The sequence below is a fragment of the Grus americana genome, chromosome 8 (assembly GCF_028858705.1).
Source record: "Grus americana isolate bGruAme1 chromosome 8, bGruAme1.mat, whole genome shotgun sequence".
In the NCBI taxonomy this organism is placed as follows: domain Eukaryota; kingdom Metazoa; phylum Chordata; class Aves; order Gruiformes; family Gruidae; genus Grus; species Grus americana.
The window spans coordinates 23,863,480-23,885,448 of record NC_072859.1 but is presented as its reverse complement, the minus strand read 5'-3'; the positions used below and the strand labels follow the sequence as shown (position 1 = coordinate 23,885,448).

General features: G+C 42.4%; 1 protein-coding gene across 22 annotated transcripts in view; it reads right to left on the bottom strand.

The window, feature by feature from the left end:
- PTPRF (protein tyrosine phosphatase receptor type F) overlaps positions 1-21,969 on the bottom strand; it is a 388,339-nt gene that overhangs the window by 261,021 nt on the left and 105,349 nt on the right. The window lies entirely within an intron of this gene.

Below are 21,969 nucleotides of genomic sequence, written 5' to 3'. Positions count from 1 at the left end.
CAGGAGAAGACATCAGCAGGCTGCCACAGGGCTGGTTCTTCCTAATGCCATCATTTAGCAGACAACTTATGCCCTACTGGAGGGTTTATATATCCAATTAAACTTTCTGTAATTCTCATCTTCTGAAACTATGAACATTTTCAATGCTAGATTTTGGAATTATTCTCTCCTAAAGGGTTTTGAAGTTAATTATATCATAGTTGTTATTACTGTCTCAACCACAGATACTGCTTGAACCCCATTATTGTGTGTGTTACTGAGGGCTAAAATAAGAATAGCTGCTGCTTTGGTGTGCTCTGGAGCTAGCTTTTCCTACAAACTGCTGCTTCTCTAACCTTTGCCCAAACATTATGTATGCTCAGTTTATATGCAGGTAGTTAACATAGCCCGGTAGGGTAAATGGGCTTATTACATTTATTAAACTGAATTCTCTCCATGCAGAACGCCCCCAGCATCCTGCAGTCCTCTGGCTCTGAAGGCATTTGGCTGTTACCATGGAAGACAGCACCCAGAAATTCCCTTCGCAACTAATAAGCAGGAACTATGAAAGCACAAGTTTCATGCAATTGCCTTCTGTATGAAAAATGAAAACTGTTTCTATAACCTATAAAGAAACCAAGATGCAATCAAGCTTATTATAATAAGATGCTAAATTTACGATTATTCGGGGGTTTTTTTCCTTCTACTAAGGTCCCCTTGCTTTGCTTTGGCAAAAGAAAACACCCTCTGAGGTAGCATATACTACATAGTACCCAAGCCATATTAAAGGAATGTAAATAAAACCCAAGCCCTAGGTGTAATATGCTTATTGCAGATGAAGAAACTAAAGGTCTGTAAATTAAGAAATCCTGAATTAATGGTGGCAAAGTCAATCTTAACTCTGATTCAGTCCAAAAATACAATTTTTCCTCCTTCAGTAGCACTTCAGGCTAAAAATTAAATTCAGATTTCTTGCATCATGTTCTGTACAGTAAGGCACACAAAACATCTAGACATCAGATTTTGTCTCACTCAGATCTGAGACTGTATGTTCAAAACAGTTTGATGGAAGAAAATCAATTAATATATTTTACAAGTCGTCTTTGTTTGGCAGATCAAAGCAGTAGTTTCCTAGTTACTCTCTGGCTAGAGGGACCAAGATAACAGCTGCATCAAGGCTGCAGCAAATCCAACACTTTCTGGCCAGACCAGCCATCTTCCGTCTTTCACACCACAACGTAAAGCCCGGGACTCCACAAACAGGCCCAAATTTGCTTCCGCGCTCACATTTTCATGCACGCATTCTGCAAGTAAACCCACATGTGTGGAGCACACATAGCAGCACACACAGCAGCACACACAAATGCTGAAAACTTAGAGGTACCGGTCAGCAAAGCTCCACGTGGCTGCGGATCCGTGCTGCCTGCCACCTTCCTTATCAAGGATGCGCAACCTCATCTGCTTCAGATTAGAAAGATGAGAAAAGGTGGGAGGCTAAAAATATTCTGCACATTTTAATGAACCTCTAACAACTGACTCTCCCAACCTCAGAAAGAAATTCAAAACACACGGCAAAAGCAAACAACATTATCTCTCAGGTAAGTTGGGCACATCACCACCCCTGCACAATTCTCGCTGCTCCTTGCACGTTGTGTGATCCTGTACCTCCCACGGACGCCCATCCACCATGAAATCCATGCTAAACGTACACAGGTTTTTGCTTTCGATATCCAGCAGTTTTTTGGTTACTAGAAAAGGCATGCTTTGCTAGCCAAGGGTATTGAGTGCATGGCAGCTATGTAGCTACTTGCAATGTTTTTGGCATTTCTACACTCGAGAGGCAGCAGGAGAGATCAGTTCTTACATTCAGCATGGCACAGACACACAGACCTGGGATATTCTTCACCCTTCAGCATAATTCTCCTCCATGACATTCTATGACTCTAAACTTCAAGTTTGGCAATTCAACCTTAACTAAGGTATCCAAAAGAAAACAAACAAAACCCACCAGCATAATGTTTCTGCTTCCACAAGAAGGTAGCTTTTGTTTTTCATCATTCAATCTTAAAAATTCCTTCTTCCCCAGACTGTGAGAATGTTTCCTCTGTATTACAGGCAGATCTCAACTTCTATACATTGTCTTTACCAGGGGAATGGTCCCATGCTAGGGTCTGAGCCAAAATAAGTCTGAATGCTAGTAAAAGATCAACCTAAAAAAAAATAATTATGTACCTTACACAAACCTGCCCTTTTGTAATGGAGACTTCTGCCAATAGCAGATGGAAAGACCTTTGAAAAACAAGACATCCCATATGCTGTCTGCAGCAACTTTGCAGCCTTACTATTGAAATCATCCGCTCCTTCCTTCCAGGCCACCACCTTTACATGACCTTGAGTAAAACATAAAGGGGATATACATAATGTGCAGCTTCTTGGGATACCATTCAGTAAAACCTAAGGAAAGAAAATTACTGCTAGCTGCTTTTTCAATCCATTCGTACATTAGTGTGCTGAAATGCATACTTGGAGCCATTGAAATCAGATTCAATGTACGTTTTACAGTACTTAGGAGGAAAGCTATTTTAATTTTGTTAGTTGCCAGAACGTAAAATCCTGAAGGCAAAAAGCTTTCAGCAGAAAAGCAGAACAGATCTTAAAGGGAAAGACATTACCTAGCTTGATGGAAAACAAAGGAAAGCTTAAAGCAGGACCTAGTTAAGTACAGCTCCAAGGAAAGGAAACAGCTCCTGTTCCTCCACATGGCCGATGCTGGCGTGGGGCTAACAACACGAGATGCGGCACCTTGTTCATCAAATCCAAACATATCAAATTAACAGCAGCGCAGAGCAACTCCTCAGCTGCCAATAAACAACGGCTCTGAGGCCCTTAGCGACGTATGAGGAACATGCTCCAAGTTTTAAGCATTTACTTTTGGATATGCAATGACACCAGATGTCCAAGCTTTTTCTTACCTGCAGACCAATGCATCAAAGTGGTTTTGATGACGTTCCCTCTGAAAGCTTGTTTGTTCAGAGACTACAGCTCTATGTCCATCACTTCTAGATGTATGCCCAGTCCATTAAAGTGGACCTGAGCCAGGCGTGAGCAGAGGGGCAGTTTTACCAAATTAGCTAGAGCACGCATCACCATGTTTGTGCCAGTTCTGTTTCAGTCTGGCTATGGGAAGGCAGGACAAAGTTATCCCCTCAAAATGTTTTGAATCAACTTGAATCACCGGACTGCGCTTGCACTAGTACAGCACTCTGCATCGCATTAACTAAGGTAGTCCTGGTGTGGTAACACATGACCCAGAAAATAATGGATTTTCTAAGGCCCAAGGCATCTGCTGCCACTTGCTTAAGAGCCTTTCTCAATGCAAGGCACCCTGCATTTCACAGTGGCAATAAGCAAACCCCAAAGGGTTTCAGCTGTACCTTGCTCTCAGAGACACCTTCTCTTTTCATACCCCAGGCCAGTAACCAGAGCCCTGACTTCCCTTCCTTCTCTACTGAACAGACCCAATGCTGGAACTTGTGTCCCTGGTTGCTTGACCTTCAGCCGGTGCATGGATTCTGCATCACTCCAACCTTCCCCAGCAACACCATGCAAAGGACACAGTTGTTTTTACTGGTGCATTCTTTATGAGAGATCTCTGCTTTGGTTTTATCCTTGTGGGTTTTAATAATTATGCACATACACAGAGAGCTTGCAATCAGTGTATTTTGAATTAAATTTTAACCAATTTATGAAGTATTAAAAACCACAAAAATTTTTATAACATTTTAATTGTAGTATTATAGAACTCATCTGGTAACACCTAATTATAATTCTAAATGAGCAGCAATTAACAAGCTATTTTATGGTGCCTAAGTCCAAAACAAACAAGGTCAGGACAGCCCTACAGAAGGAGCTGCTAGTGTGCGCCCTGCAGAAGGGAGGCCAGTCTATCTTTGGGATGCACTCATTCCCCGATTTCTGCATCAGTGCAATTACATTTTCGAAACCGTAGGGAATATCACCCATCAAGTACAGGACTTGCTGTACCGCTGGATCCTTGTCAGGTAATGGGCAGCTCTGCTCTTGTCATAGCATAAGCATCATCTGTATAAGCTCATTTGAAGTGACATGTGCCAACATCACATCACTGGCAGGGAAGGTAGGAGCAGCTCCAGCAAAAGCAAATGCTCCCACTCATCAGGTAGCAAAGACCCCAAAACGGGATGGGTTGAGTACAGAGCAATGAAGGAGTCTCTCTCCTTCACACAGAAGCCATAAAACTCCCTGCAGTAAAGGCAGCCCACCTACTGTTTGAAAAAAATGAGTTCATCTCAGCATGGGGAACACTACAAATTTACCCAACACCTACGAGCAGGAGGAAGGCTGATACTGTGGATAGAGCCACACATTTCAGGTCAGAAATTCCAGGACATTTTCCACTGACCTGGATGCTGTCCCAGAAATTTCTTGGAAGAACCTTGCTCCCTCACCCCTTGGCTAGTAAGTGAAGTCCTTCTACCTGTCAAGCATCCACAGAGCATTTCAAAAGTAGCTACAGCAGAGAAGCACCCCACCAGCAGCATTTTAGGGGTCAACTGGCAAAAGGTTCAAAGCCCAGAGGCTTTGCTTCAGAATGCATTACCCTTTGCTGACAGGTTGGGCTTAAATTTTATTTTTATATTTTATCCTTTCAAAAGAAAAGTTCTTTGGAGTCAAAATGTGAGGGGAAAAAAATTCAGCCTAAATCGTATGCAACATACAAGGTAATTTTCTCTTCTCAGAGGGAAGAGAAGGGTTCTGGAAAGGATTTTGTGACACACTCGTGTATCTGTCATCTTTACCACTTTCTCCCCGTCTTCTAGTGAAAATTAATCTCAAACCTCTCCTAAGAAGAACACGGACCATTCCCACCTGTAGGAGAGGAGGCAACTGAATGGGAACTTGCCTGATTCAGCTGGTATCCTCTCTGCCTGCAGGAGCAATGCATGAGATATTTTGAACTAACATTAAAGACATGACAACATTTGGAAAAATATCAATGATCAGCTTTTTAAGCGGAACAACAAAGTACCCAGGGCACTGTCAGGGCTAAATCAGCAATCCAACTCTGGGAGATGCTGGCAATAGAAAATGTGTTTTATGCATGCAGGTGGTTTATGAGAAACAATTTGTTTACAGCCCTTTTAAAAAGAATACATGAAGGAGTTTGAATAGCTATTCCTCACGAAGCACTACTGTCCCTAATAAAGCATATTCTGTCCTCCAAGCTCACAGAGATAATTCCTGATAGATTAACCTTCTGTGTCACACCGAGGGCACCAGCAGTAAAGGGCTGCTTAAGGTGCTGCAGATTTCCCACCACTCTGTCACTCTCCTGTCCCACCCACAGAAGCACTAGAGCCTCGCACCAGCTGGGCCACAGTAGCGTAGATGTCTGTGCAAAAGTGTTCTGGGCTTGCTCTTCTGCTGAGACTTACAGGCTTCAGAAAACTTTGCAGTGCAACCAACCCACCTTCATCCAAACTGGAGCGTTCTGTGCTGCAACCTGGCATCTCCTAAGGAAGTCAGCACTGTCTGGTGGAATTTTTACAAATGCAAGATAAGGCATGCATCCTCCTTGACAGTGGTTGCCAAAAAACAGTGAAGACTCATATTGCTAGCACGATGCAAACTGATCATCTGTGGAGAATGGAAACCCGTCCTGAGCAACGGCAACAGTAAAGCTCCACAAGGGCTGAAATGGCCAGTCGGGACTTAACAAGATACAAACATCCCTCTGCACATTTCTCCACCAGCAAACATGGAAAACTATGTTCCTCGATCACATGGCAACGATTCTGGATACGCTGCAGTTTCTTTTACTTATTAGTTCACCACTGATCACCAGAAGTTTGACCAACGCTTGCCCCATGCTTGTCCTGGCAGCCTTCCCCCAGAGGGGCACCCATGGGGGTGTTGTGTTCCAAGTCCTGTTTTGGCTTTATGCTGCATGAACAGCTGCAAGACCAATCCTGGCTCTGTAACATGGCTGGGAGGAAGGTAACCTTTCAAGAGCCTAGCAAACACCATTACCCAACCTGCAAGCACCCGTCCTGTGACCTCCTCGAGAGCCTTTGCTGCCAAGCAGCATCAGCACTGCGAAAGGAGCCAGCAGGATTTTCTTTCTTCACTGTGTGGATAGGAAAGGAAAAGCTGATCAAAACCCTGCCTGAAGTGAGGATGCACCAGGAAAGCCAACCGAAAGTACTGGCACAGCAGACTCAGTCAGCAACTGTCGTTACGTTCAAGACTGAATAACTACTGACAGCCAGTTGTATGAACCAGGCAAAGCTGATTATTTCTTTTCAAACAGACCAACTGCCCTGGGAAAGCCCACTATCCCCAAACCCTTTTCCATCAACTGTCCAAGAGTGTTTCTTACAAGTTACTGGAGGCACAAAAGCTGCAGACACTTGGCTCTCTCTTTGAAAGCGTTCTACTTGAATTTATCACACTACATGCAAGTCAAACTTTATTTAGCCGAACGAGAATCCTATAAGCCCCCCTTTCCTCACCAGAGAGTGGGAACAAGCAGAACAGCTAGTGCCTTCTTGCTTTACTGAATTCATTATACTAAACCAAAAGCAATGTCATCTTAACTTGAAAGGACTTTTAAAAGAGCTTGAAGCAATTCTGCTGCTGCAGCATTTTTGTATTTTGGATTATCTACAAGCCTTCTTAACCCCTCCGAGTTTGTAAATGCACATACCCGTATCCTCCTAAGCTTTCCAAGCAGTCAACAATCTCTGAAATGCTAGCAAGCTGAGAGTTAAGGTGTACGCTATGTACAACTACTGTAATTTGAGCTCTTCTACAAGTTAAAGCTCCTCTGCAACTTAAAGAAGTCCAAGTTTTAGGTATTTTTGTCCACAAGAAAGGACCTGCAGAATTTGGTAAATTATCTCAGACATTCCTCACATCTCATGTGTGATTTCCCTGATTAACATCCTGGGCTCACGGGGGCAATGAAAAGGTCAAAATCCGACTACAGGAGACAGTGCTAAAATATTATTAAATGTTACCTTTAAAACATTTCCAATTAGTATTATTATAGAAAGATTTCTATCTCAAGGGATTTTGTAAATTCATTATTATCATCACAGACTTTTTAAGCTATTTTTCAAACAGGATTTTTTAGCTTTTTTTTTTGCCAATAGACAGTATAAGAAGCTAGGGAAAAAACCTTAGTAGCAACTTTCTTGAAATGAAATATCAAAAAAAACCCCTGCCACCAATAACTAGTTCTGTTTGATGTAGTTTGTCATTTCTCTGGACAGCTGAAAGCCTTAGGCAAATATGCAGGGAAAAACAGCAAACCATCTCATCCGTCTTTTGTTTATTAAACCCCGAGTTTATTCAAGTGGCTTTGAATCCTGAACTACACAAAGTCTTCTGAACCGTTCCACACTCAGCAATTGATACTAGGGGGCAAAGAAAATCAAGAACGTCCTTTAAGTTTATTAACTTCTGGAGAAAGCATCAGATAACTAACCCTTTCATCTCAACTCATGCAGCTGAAGAACGGTGAGAAACGACAGTGGCCAGAACCAGACCAGCTCCAGCCTGGTGCTACCAGAAGATCTTCTCAGGTGCTTGATACAACCCCTGCTGAAAGCATCTGTACTGCTCGTGTCCCAGAAGCCTTTAATGGCCCTGTACAGGCCAGGCTCTCTTACCCTACCTGTGGGGGACGCTGTTTTCAAAACGATCAAAGAACCCATTTAAAATGCACTTTCAAGCTTTCTTCTGACTCTGCCGTGTTTTCAGAGGAATGGGTGCATCTTGGGGATGGCCGTACGCGTGCTGTAGATGAAAGGATGCCAAGCTATCTCAGACAAATAGTATCTAGGGGAGATAGAGGGAGTCACAAGATCAAACTGCAAACGCTCCCTGCTCAACATTATTTTGAAAAGGGCTGTGTATACCTTGCCCATTCACAAAAAAGGGGAGAAGCCATTTTTATATATAAAAAAAATTTATCAAAAGAGTGCCCTAGAGGCCACTGTATCATGCATTTTCATACTAAATTCAATAAAAATACACACTTGTTATTTAAACAGCTGCAGCACCAAGGGGTCTTGCTGCAGCATTTAAGACCTTGTTGAGAGCATGCTCTGCCCTAATCCAGGCAATGAGCATATTCAGACAGCCGACGTGCAATTTGACTGGCAGCAGGTCTAGCCCAAGAGGTCCTGTACATCACTGCCTATGTCTGCATTTCCCCTGCCTTTGCTATCTCTCCTCACACATTTCCCTCTGTTCAAGTGCGTTTCAAGACAGTTGAGAGGATGTCATTTGTAATCTCAATTCAGCACAACATGAGGTAGCCAAGACGGTTAAGAAAGGAGCCTAACTCTTCCAAGTTATTTTATTGCACCTTTGCAAGAAGAATTCATTTCTGTTCCAGCAGTGCCTACAGTGGTGTGTCCAGTCCAAACACGTAACAAGAGAAACAGATGCATTCAAGACAGGCTCACGCTTCGCATGCCGCGTGTCGGAGAAGCTGTGTGCCCGTGCGGAGGCACGTACTACAGCTGGCTGCATCCCCTAACTGACCCATTAGTATTTGGTCAATGACAACAAAGTACAGCCTTTCCTCCCCTTAAGTAAGCACTAATCTATTACAACTCTACAAGCAAGGGTAATTAATCAAAACTCTCTCATAGCACATAAAATGAAAATGGCTCTAAGATGTGCCTGTACACATCAATTAATTATTAAAGGAACATTAGCTGAAGCTTTTCACCTGCCATTTAAAAGTTAGGGATAAAATGACACGACACGCATACAACTAGTGCAGGACAGTCTACACCTGCATTCACCCATTCACCCACCGCAGACACCCCAGTTGTGTCAGTACCTGCTCTGCTTCTGCAGACTGGTTCCAGTACACCCCAACAGCGACCAGAACCTGCCTGCTAGGGATGCTCGGTACGTACAGCTGCGAAATCAGCGTGGGGAGCCAGCAGGTAGCCCCTCCAAACAGCAATTGCAACAAGCATTTGCACATGTTTGCCTGACATTTCCACTTTTGTTTCAAAATAAAGTCCTCAAGCAACAAGGCAAGGGCTCAGCAAACAGTAGTGCAAGCGTTCCTAGAAACCACCAACCGTGTTGTTTTCAGCTGTGTTCACACTGCTGTAATCAATGGAAGCACTTAGCAGTGATGAGTACATACCGGCAAGAAAAAACACGCTATCCTTTATGTCATGGCTGTATCTTCTTCCAGACCAACCAATGAATCAAGATCACTGACTGCACTAGGAGGTGAAGCACTGAGAGGGCTGGTGCTTAATTAAGCTGAAGTAAATATACCCCGGGCTCAGGAGCAGACTAAAATCACCTCTGTAGCACATAAGCCAAGAACAGACAACAGCACAGCAGCTTCAGACTCTCTCATATTTCTACAACTTATGACCCGAGCTTTATTCTAATTGCACAAATTGAAGAATGATTAGCAGTTGTGTGGACATTAAATGCCCTGTTGATGTAACCAAAACAGATCTGCTTTATTCAGAATGATTACTTAAGGCCATAGCTGTGAAACTAGAATGAATCAAAACAAAAACATACATTAAAAACACAAAACACCACCTCAGAAACAAGGGGGGTGGCAATATAGCCTTAGTAATAATTTAAAAGCCACACATTTTAACATCAGGCTTTCTAGAAAAGGACAGGCAGGCGCCTTTCTCCTGAAACACCATAAACCACTACAGTGTGCTTCTCATCCTTTACAGTCTCTAAAAGGAACTTTTATACCTATGAATACTAAAAAAAATTAACCCCACTTATGTTTTACATCAGGTTTCTATGTAAGAATCCATATCCAATTTTACAATAAATTTATATTTTTGCTGAAAAGCGTTATGCACAACTCAAGTTCAGCAGAAATACAGGGTCAAGTCAGAGACCAGTTTCCATGAGCCGGGGGAGGCAAGCGCAACCCTGACAGACCGCAGCTACCTGTGCTGCAACAACTTTACAGGCAGAACGCTCCTTAATAAACTCCCAAACAGGCACCGGTGCTCCTGGTGGTGTTTGCAAAGTAAGTATTAAGCTGCAACTTTAAACGTTTTTGCCTCCCCTCCCATCTTTCACAGATGCTCATCTTCACAGCTTATCTCCCAGCTGAACAGTAAGAAATGGGGACCCCAGGCTGGCTGCCAGCCAGCCAGCCTTTTTGGGCTTCTTTTTTAATACCATTGCCTATGAATACATTAAATTTACTTGGCCTCCAGTCACCTCATTAACCCTGGCAGCAAAGCGCCTAACGTAAATACAATTTACAACACTCATTTGATAAGAAAGCCGTACATTTTTCCTTAGCGCATCATCTATAAGGCAAATCTTGAGAGGTAGGTCTCTAGCTGTTAAACAGCTATTTCCCTCTCCCCACAGAGGAAGAAATTGTGGTTTTCTGACAGCAATATATGATGTTACTGTCATTACAGCTGTTTCAGAACAGCTTTAAACTACACTCATGTTTCAGAACTACCTGTCAGAGCCCTTGTTCAAAACTTTAATCTCTCAATATATTGTTTCAGGGGAAGCTTTTAGTTTCAACTGTCCAAGTCATCAAGTACACAAAAGAAAATGCTTACTTAAAGGTGGATGATACAATCCTACTCCCTGCGTTCAAAATACAATTCACAATCTCCTTCCCTGGGGCCTTCCCAGATGACCAGATTTTGTGCGTGCTATGAGACAGCCCCACAGGGTTGAAAAACCCCAGAAAAGGTTCACTAAAGGCAGGGGCTGGCCAGTGCAAGAGGTCTTGCTAGACATCCTCCTCACTGTGATCTGCAGCCACCAGTCTCAGCTGCTGTGCCTCTCCAGATTTTACTGAGAAAGCACATCTGCCTTCTTTTATCTGACTCCGATACAGACCTGCTATGAGTTTCTTTCCAAAGGATGTTTATACATGATGCACACACATCATATTCACACATTACTTCTGCATATTTTACATTTGCATTCATATATTTCCATATAAATGATACCATGCACATATTTTATAGTCGACGGATTGTAATTTTCATTCAAACAGCTCCACCGCCATCACCATTGTGCTTTGTTTTTACGTCAGAGGCAGCAGAGCAAAGGGGCTGTGTTCTCAGCCAGGCAGGTCCGGAGCTCCAACCCTGCCTCCGAGCACAGGGACTCCTGTGTCATTGCCAAGTGCCTTCACTCCTGCACCGTACACCCCCCAACTATAAAAGCAGTGATAGCAGTCATCTGCCTCCCTGACACTATTTTGTGAGAATATTTTTTTTTAAAGAAAAAACCCCACAAAACCAAAACAACAACACTATGAAACTGTGAAGAGTAAATACAGCTATCTTGAAAACATCAGAAGCTTACACCAGTTACCAGGCTTCTATAAAAAAAAACCAAAAAAGTCTACCCTGAAAACATTTTCTGGATTAATTTTATTCTTCAGTTTCTTCAAATTCCACTAAACTTTGAGTCTCAGCCCAACAATTTATATCACCACTTTGGAGAGAAGCTGCAAACCATTTGAATTCCAGTTTTTCCACCTTAAGAAAAGCCTAAAAATATACGGGTTATCTCTTATAACCCTGTAACAACAGAGGTTCGGCTCTGGCAGAAGAACAATGAGATAAGAAATCAAAACGGTCACCTATCTGCTGATGGTGCATAAACACTGTATTTATTAGCACTTTCACATACTGATTTTAGACTAACCTCTTTCACACAGTAGCAATATTGGAAATGCCCATTTCAAAAATGCTGTCATCCAAGTGTCACAAAACAAAAGAGAACAAATGATACTCCTGTGAGAGATTTACTGCCCCACATCTCCTCTGGCACATGAGGAGAATAATCCAGCTCTCGTGATTCATCTCACCCTTCAAAGCCAAGGCAGGCTCCGGGACGGAGCGAGGACGGGACCTGCATCAGGAGGTCCAGCCAAGACTCTCCATCTCCCTGCAGCGGTTCCTCCATTTTGCAGAAGAGGATCCGGTCAGCACTCATCTTCCTAATTACACACCAACAATTAGCTAGAATCTCGGTGGGCTGTGCATGTCACCTGTTAACAGGGCTCCGTGAAAAAGGGCTAAAGCTAGACGTGGCAGATGGAGCTATATATCCTGCCCATCTCTAGAGAGCAGATTTGTAATGCAAAACACTGAATTCAAGATGCGACCCATGGATACAAGGAAGCAATCAGAACCAAACTGATTAAACAAGACCCAGGTCTCAGCACGGTGCGCGGAATACTAAGCAGAAACAAAGATACCTCGGAGAAGGAAACAAACTGCACGCCGAGCCAGGCACCAGCCAGATCTTCACTGCATCGTGTGACTGCCTCTTCAGAAAATTCTTCTAACGACTCACCAACGCCAGAGACATCCGCATCCCAATCACTCTGTCTATCTCAGATAGAGATGAAAACCTCGGGTTGCAGAGTTGCCTGTTTTATAACGGGGACGCCTGGGGCAGTGATGCCATGATCCACACAGCCAAATGCAACTCTGCTTGCTGCCAAGCCCTCCAATTCAGATTTACAGTATCCCAGGTCAGAAGACAAGCTGGATTATTAGCCCAGCCTCTCTCACAACCCCAACTTTTCCGCATTTCATCCAGTTACCATGACCCTCAGCCCAACACCTGTTTAACTAAAGCACACCTGGATTCACTATGGGAGGAATCCAGACTGATGCCCGGGACAGACATCAGGACACAGTGGGACACACTACTTCTCCTCCCTCCCACACGACCCTGAGAGACGTGTGCCTTGCTTCCAGCTCGAGTCCTGCTGGCTCCAGCACCCAGTCTCACGCCTTCTTGCTCTGCTTCTCGCTGCTATATTAAAGAGCATTTTTAAATCCTTGCATTGGGAACCGTGCTTTCCCTTATCAACACTGATCTGGCTTCACAGACCTCCCACTCATTTTGCTTCATCGGCTAATGGAAGAGGAGAAGAATTAAATCGCTCTCTGAGCTCCTGCAGCCGACCTCTTACGAATCCTCCACTGACACACACACACTTCTCAGCTACACCCTTGCTCAAATAGCCATCAGGAAAACTGTAATTTAGACTTTTAACAGCTCCTCCAGTGAAACACAAAAAACCAACCACCCTTAAAGCTGGTTTTGTTCCACTTTCACTCAGCAAAACGCTTACCCCTCAGACCGCTGGAACCGGCCTCGTACATTATTTTACTGTCTTACACCTCCCTGCTAAATGGATGATGTCACGTAGCCTTACAAGAATAAACATATTCTGACACGTACTGAAAAATGAACAAACTAAGCTATAAGCAAAGACAGTTTACATAACGCTTTGTAGACATCTTTACACTGCCTGGGCCCCACAGCCAATTTTTTTATCCAGGGCTTAGAGAAAAGAAAAACTTTGGAATGCCAGCACAGTGCTCGCCCACTGACTTACCAAAGCACTTACTGCCAAGCCGCTGCACAGTCTGCATGCCTCAGTGACCGAGTGCTTTTGGAAAATTCCTGTTACATGCACGCACACACAAAAGAGCAATCTAATAATCAGAATATTTAGAGACACATTATTCAGAGACACTCCTGTGGCCTCTAGGAGCACACTTCTTGATCTAGGTGAAATGATTTTAGATGTAAACGGATGCTGTAGCATCCTTTCTCCTCGCCTCCCCCTCTTCCCCTGCCAATTTCTTCAGGTTTGGGGGTTTTCATTTTTTATTTATTGCCTTTCTCGAAGCTTGACAGAAAGTTTCTGTTACTCCACCAGATTTTATCCCTTTCTGTTTGGCAAATGTTGATTCTCCCCCATCCTCCCACACGTCTCACATGGAATTGCTACAGCCTCTTCCGTGTAACAAAAAAATTGTGTACCTTTATCCTACTACAAAATCTGCTGTTTCAACAGCATCAGCACTGCCTGGACATTAGAGTTCAGTGTCTAACTGAACCGAAGAAACTGCATCCCACTGTCCCCCTCGAGCGCAAGGGGCCGCGGAGCCCACCTCCACACGCTGTGCTAGTGCCGAGAGCGCGGCAGAGCCCCAGGTCTGAGGGCAGGGAGCGATGGCCACAGCCCCCCGTGCTCTCCTGCAAAGCGTGCTGGCGCTCCTGCACTGCATGCAGAATTTGCAGCTGATGTGATTGCATTGATCTTACATTGGCTTATAATAATGTAGGCCTAAAATATCTAACAGTCTTCCCTTGCATTTAATGAACAGGAAAACCAATGACAACTTTACTAATGACTCGCAAACACTAGTGCACGACCTCTGTTTTCAGGGGGATGGAGTGATACTGTGAAGATGATGGGCAATGGTGGTGATACCCTTGATCCACAGCCTCCTCCAAAGTGAGACTTCATGCCTTTGTACCAGGCACCATCTCAACCCTCCAACCTAAACAAGACAGGATTTTTTAAAATTTTTGTTGTTGTTGTTGTTCTTAAGACATGCCTTAATACTGAACATACTGCTCCACTTCTGCATTCCTGAGCTCCACTGTCTGGAAGCAAGAGTCAGGACTAGTACTTTGCAATGCACGTTCAGATCTTTGGATGGGAGATGGTAAGTAAAAAGCAAAGTAACATTACAGAGTACAGGAGGATATCTCTCATATAAACAACTTAATAAAATCACCTTTTAATGATAAATCTCACCATCAGAAGCATCAAGCACAGCACGACTGCTGAGGGAGCGGGGAGTTGGTGAAGATAAGGTGTTTTTTCTTTGTGGAAATTTTTAATAAAAATGTAGCTAAGAGACTGAGTTTACTTTTGCTAGGAAATCTTCAGAATAAAATGATCTCTATTTCTGTATGCAGGTGCTTTTCATGTGTACGAGTCTAGTCATTTGAGGTTCAGCATAGATCTGCTCTAAAAGTTAAAAAAGCATGCCCCCTACTTCCCTTCCTCTTCAAGAGTAGTAGGGTACAATCAACCAGCTTCCATTTAATATAAACAAGTATGATTTCAGTATTATTTATCACTCCAATTTTAATACTGAAATGAAAACTACTCCTCAAACTAAAAGGTTTAAAAATCTAACTACCTCCCATTATCTTCCACTCCTCTAGAAGAAATTAAAGTTGATGTCCTCCAAGAGATTTAATGCACAACAACAGACTCTTCACAGTCCATCTCAAAACACTAAAGCACTGTTCCTGAAATGACCAGTTGTGTCCTCGGATAACACGGACAATAAGATTCAGACCCAGCCACCAGTGAATGCATTTTCTGGAAAAAGTAACTGTAAGACTTCAAGTTGAAAATTTTTGTCAATCACAACTCTTCACTGCAGAGCCAGTATATCCAGCTGTTTTGAGGTTATCCTCATTTAAACTTGAAATATTTTGAAGAAAAATCTAGAGCTCATCCATAAAGCTTAAAGTGATAACATCACTGGCACGTCACTGAGAACACAACTGAGAGCCAACTGCCCGATACCTACAAAGCAGAAAAAAAAAAAAATCAAGGATATTTTTTTTTAAGACCTGACTTCATAGTCCCAAAACTTCTAAGTAAAATAGGTCAGTACTAGTATTCACACCTTTGAGAGTGTAATCATGTGCTTTAAGATAGTAGAAAACTTTAAATTTTTACTTCAATCCTTTCAAAACCGTAGCAGGTTCTTTTAAAAGATGTAGAGGACTCTTGCACATCAACAGGGATCACTGCTCCCCAGGGTACATAGTCCAAGTTTTCGCAGTAGTCTCCAGCGTAATATAATACATTTGTCTCTTGTAACCGAGGCTGTAATTTGCTAAGCACACCTTTCAGCAACAGTGATGGCTTAAGCAGTCACAGTGCTCAAGTCCAGTCACCTCCCTGGCTGCGTCAATACAGTTCTGTGCAGTGGATTGGATCAGGGAACCAATCTAAGTTAAAAGTGAACAAGAAGGGGGAAGAGACCACAATTCTCTTTAACCTGAAGCAGACTCCTGATTTATTGCCCTCCTGCTAGTGACAAAGCAGGTTTGGAGTGAAGAGGAGGAGATGGGCAGAGACTGGTGAAGCCCAGACCATCTCTGGAGGAAACGTTCTAACTACACATGACTGTCCAATTACTGCATACTGTAAAGTACTTACTAACCTCTCAAAAAAATATTTCAAGGCAGTATTTTGATTTTCTTTTGCAAACTGATCTCTCATCCAGGGTCTCTGGTTATATTTCAATAACATCAGAAAAAAATTCTTAAAACTTAGGTCCTCTGCAGAAAACAAGCTCTAAGGAAAGCACCTGCACCCTTCCACAGCCAGAACAGTGCTCCTCCCTCAGCATCAAAATTTCCCGGAGGTTAAAGCCTTTGCCAGCCCTTCAGAAGGAGAATCTTTGGGTAAGCGTTGTGTTTCAGCACAGCACTCAGGACTTTCTACTCCTCTTTCAGATCAGAGTCACTGCCACCTCATCTTTTATGAGAGATTTACTGAATAAGGGGACTGAGGATTTCAGGATTTACAACTCACCTGGACCAAGTAAGTTCCTTCAAGCAGCACAGCTACATCTGATAAAGATCTATTAATGAGGATAGCCCCTCTTTGAAAAGATGCCTTTGAGGATTTGTCTCCTTTCTCAGCCAGATCAAAGACTGTGTCTCTGCCCCATCGTTTGACCTGGGAATCACAGCTGATGTCAATGCAGAGGCAAGATAGGACCTGTAATTCCCTAACAATTGCGGAAAACAATGGAGAACAGCCCATGGAGAGTGGATTATATTTGTGAAACTTCTTTAAACATTTTCCCATTTATTCTGGGAAAAGGTTCAGAGCAAAGTATTCATCAGCAAACTCTGATGAGAACAATATGAGGTGGCATGTGCTTTGCATCCAACCCTTAGATGAATACCTGCTGTCCAGGAAACATCAAGAAATAAGGCTGTAGTCTACCAAAATACTTAGTTTTATAAAGCTTTAATTGAATGTTGCAAAGTCACCATAATTAGGGCCCCCATCTCTGAGTGCCTACAAATTACTGGCTGACATGCCAAAAAAATGATGCAACTGCAGAAAAAGGATATTTGGTAAAATAAGTAACACGGAGAATATTTACTTTCTCTCTTCCTTTACCAAGTGATTAAATAGAGGGATCACAGGCTCAGATTTCAGCAACAGATGTTTCATTCTGAAGGCTTAGTCCTTCCTGGCCAAAAACTTTGACATTTTGCTAGATTGTCCTATTCATCAAAATAAGAATATGTGTCCCAGGTAACTTTTGTTTCGAAATAATGAGATTGTAATCTGACTTGCAACATACTTGTTATTCCTATATCACCAACGAGTATGGTCTTTATTATTAACTTCTGAAATCCTCTTTATACAATCTGGTTCTTCAGCACCGTGTGATTTGCGCTCACAGCAGCACCTCTTAAAACGCTATTCCCAGTTCAAAACTGTCGCAATGTATTTAAAAACTATACAAGGAAAAGAAAACAAGCTGCACTGTACAGCTTTCCTGCAGTATATAATTGACTTAGTAATTTCCATAAACCCCAGTGAGAAGTTACCAGTTTGTCAATCTATTCTCTTCCACGCACCAGATTTTGGGAAAATGAATTGAAATGGCTGATTTACTAATTCTGCCCTAGGTAGTACTTCAGTAGCAGATGCCATCTAGCCCAAGAGAATAGTCTCATTTAAAGGAGCAAAATGCAACTACAAAGCTAGTCTAAATTTAGTACAGATCAACCACCAAGGAAGAAACATTAATAAGGGCATGGGAAAGGTCTGTGTCACCAGTACAGATGTGATCCAAACATCTCATCTACAACAACATGAGGTGCTACTAGGCGTAACAAAATATTGAAATATGAATATACACAGGACCTACTATATCATAGTATGATTGCTGGAAACTCCATTGAGGTCATAAATATAGTGATTGCTAACCAGAAGTTCAACAAAGGGTTAGATATTCTCCCAGCAGGAGAAAATGCTCTTACCAACTACCTGTGGGATTATGAAAACAGAATACTTAAGTATCTGCTGCTATTAGTGATACTGTATTGCCTGCCAGATCCACGAGAATTTTCTCTTTGAACGCATGCTTGGAGTGCTTTTTCTGTTATCAAGGGAGTATAAACGCTAACCTTTGGGGAGGACAAACAAAGCAATGTATCCAGCGTGAAGAACAGACACACTCATTAGCCCACAAGGAGCATTAGTAACTTGTGGTATCAGCACGTTACAGGAGAGACAGTCATGACATCATTACAGTTGTCACTTGTGAGCACGAGTGGCGCGGACAGGCATGTCTGAACACAGAGACATCACCGACCCAAGGACCTCACCAACCACACAAAGTGGAGCGGAGGAGATTAAGCACCATGGGAAGCTAAGGAAGAATCCTGCAAACACCACTGCTGAAAGCATTCAAAGAGAAAATTCTGCCCAATCATCACATGTGATTCTTTTCCTTGAAACTACACATTTTTCTTCTGTTTGCACGCTCAAATTTGGCAAATTTTCTTCCTTTAGCTGTGAAGGAGCTGCTATATCCAAGTGTTTATGGAATTTACCATTTTTCTCATTCTTTCACCCCTGCCATGTAACTGGCATAAAGCTCCATCATTCTAAAAATACTCTATATAACCTTGTTGGGTTCACACGAAGACTTTCAGGACCATCAATAAGGCCAAGAAGCACAAGATGCATCCACTAAACCCAGAATTACAGATTGCATCTTAGGTTTCTAGAAAACAAAGGTTTGTGTGATTAACACATAACTATTTCTAAAATTAAATAATTGCAGAGAAACAGTGCTGCTTAGTGAAACTCAACTCCACACTACCAAAAATTAGAGGTAATTATAACGTATATGTAAAGGGCACAGCATTCTGAGTGTTAAATCACCTTTAATTATGTTTTCTGGATTTGTAACACTGACATTTGAATTCCTAACATTACACTGATATACCACGCTAAATCCAATACGCCAACAACTCTATTCTGAATCACCTTGAAGGCTTGCAAAACAGAGCTGTGTTTGAACACATTTATCTTTTTCCTTACACTCTTTCAGCTATTCAGCAAGACCACAATGTATACTTCTGGAGTCATAATTGGTCACCAAAGCAACAGCTTGGATGCCAAAAAGCAGGATTTCAACTCGACCGCGCAGGGCGGCGGGGAGAGAAAGGTGACCACAATGCCTCCATTGTAGCCTTGATCCTGCGACTCAGCCCCACGGCGAACTACAAGTCATTCATGCGCTGAATCCAAAATGAGTAACTGGGAAAGCGACTGAAAGTGAGACTTGTTTTCTTTTAACTTCTGTTCCTCGTACTAATGGCCTTTAAAAGGCTCTGGGCATTAATCTTAGACAGTAACAAGAGAGATGAGAAAGATCCCTGGCTAGATTTTCATGTCTCCATGTGGGCTGAAAAAATATAATTAGAAAATAATAATAATTTCCTCTCTAATCAATTCTCTAAGTTGTCACTTTTCTATTTATTACCAACCCTTAGCAAGGGAGATTGCACCACAGTTAGTGTACAGCACTGACAGCAGATCTCAAGTTCCTTCCTCACAAGGAAAAACTAGATATTTACACACCAGAGGCCTTTCCTCATGTCGTCAGCTAACCATGGCTGTACAGATGGTGGAAAAATACCCACTCCTTACAATTTTATTCCTTAACCTCTTACAAAGAGCTTAGGTGTCTTTCCAGCTGATAGTCTGCTATCAGATGACAGAGAGGGGGTATTTCTTTTCAGGTCTTTTCCCCCTATTTACTGATGCCTTTTTCCTCCCATACTCCAAAGCAGCTGTTTATCAGGGTTCACAATCCAGCTAAAAGAGGTTAAATTAAGAAATTCCCCTTCCTTGCCTCCTCTGTTTAAAAGGTGTTACATTACTCCCTTCACAGTTTGTGGTTCAAACACTGCAGCTGCTAAATAAATACATATTTATACACATACACACATTATTAGAAATACTTAGGTTAATTCAACTGTGACAAAGAAATGCTGTCCCAACTAGACCGCGGGTCGCCAGGGTTCAGCTGTTGCAGAGCCAGCACAGCACTGCTCTTGAAGGATTTCAGAAGTGAATTGCCTACAGTTTTTCCTCTCTGAGATTTCTACAGCTGGATATGTGGTGAAAGCACGTGGCCTTACCAGCAGAGCAAGACAAAAAGCAAAGCCTATTTAATAACTCCGTAACAAGTCTGCAAATGTCTTGGCATGCATGCACTGTAGGCAAGAGGCAGGCCAGGATTTCTTAGGTTTTTCTTTGGGATCACCTGAAAAAGATGAGAGTTTTACCTACACAGATAACAAGCCATTACCTCACTTGTATGAGTAATACTTAATAAATGATTTTATTTGACCTCATTATAGCTGCATCGGAGAAAAGCATCACAACATCAGTAAATAACAAAACAGTTAACACCAGCACTCCCCGAAATGCTTCATCTGTATTAATCCCTAAATACCTCACAGTCTGCAAATGGGATGGTTTTATTGTTTTTAAATACACAGAGGCACGTATTCCTTAATTATACTTTAAACCAAGAATAAAGGTCACGTATATGCTCTTAGCGAGAGGCAACCATCCAGTCACTGTATGTTCTGTAAACAACTCCCATCACTTCGACAATTACCAGTAGACCTTTAGACTTATGCATCTCTTGGCCCTTTTCATATTGGAAAAACATCATTAAAACAGATTAAAACTGCTATTCCAGTCAGACTGCTTATCTAATGCTTGAAGAAAATGTGTACCTGCAACTCTCTCCTTCAAAACAAATGATAAAATCAACTGTTACTTCAGACTCAATGTTGGAAGAAAATATTCTCTCTAATCAGAGACTACTAAATCTACTCTCTCTTCTATTAAAACTATTTATTTGCATAATCACAAAACTGCTTGAAAGAAACATTTTTAGGATGGATAAACACAGCAGTCGTATATGTTCAGATACGCTGAATTAGATGAAATAACTTTAATAAGAAAAAATGTACATGAAGTACAGTTTTACAATTAACATCTGCTTTATCTCTCTTTCTGTAAGATAACATTTAAGCTATACGAATGTATCAGAGCCCTTTATCTCACAATGCCATTTTCCCCTGGAGCGTTCATGTCTCACTTCAATAAAATATCAGCACACAAGGGCCTGAAAGCGGCTCTACCTGCAGCAGAGACAACTCCCAGACTATCAATTCGTAAAAGCATCGAAAAAGCAGCAAGAACAATATTGACAGATGGGCTCTCCCACACTTCCTCTGCAAAAGCCGCTGCTCTGGCACCACCTTCCCCACAAATTAGTCTTTCGGGAGTTGATGGATAATGATCCATTTCGGTCTTCCAGATCTCGAAAGAGTGGGAACAGGGTACTTCAGGTTTTAGGGGAATTTTTTTGTTCTTTAGCAAATTAAATTTGACTCATACTTTCAGGAAAGGATAAACTTAGCCACCAGTGCAAGTCACTTCTTTCTGTAGAACTTCAGTAACATTTGGGGTTTTTACTCAAGGTCTTTGATGGCCAGAGCTGTTTCCAGAACTCTGAAGCTCCAACCCATGGGCAATGCGCATCCACAACCAGTGCCTGGGGTGTTGGCTGCTGAAGTGTTGGCAAGTCTGGGGATGGCAGCATCACCAAGCCTACGCTTTTTGTTTTAAATTACCTTAATCTCATTTGCACTCCCTCTTTCTATCAGAAGTAATGGACAATACCTTTGGGTCTTCTTGCAAAGAAGAGGCCCTGCTTTAGTGGTACAAAATCAAGGACAAAAGTGAAACAATAAAATACCAACTCGGTTCAACAGGACATCGACCGTCCTACTTCCACTTCCCAGGAGGAAGCCAGGGATGTACTCGGGGAACAGAGCAATCCACTCCCACCTTATCTATGGGCTGTGGTTTTAACCTTGAGCCTGCATTTAAATTGAGGGCTCGTATGAAACAGCAACGGGCACTCCCGACCTCAGGTCCTCAGTGTTCTCGACAGCAGAAGGTGCATCAGGTCTGTTGTCATTACC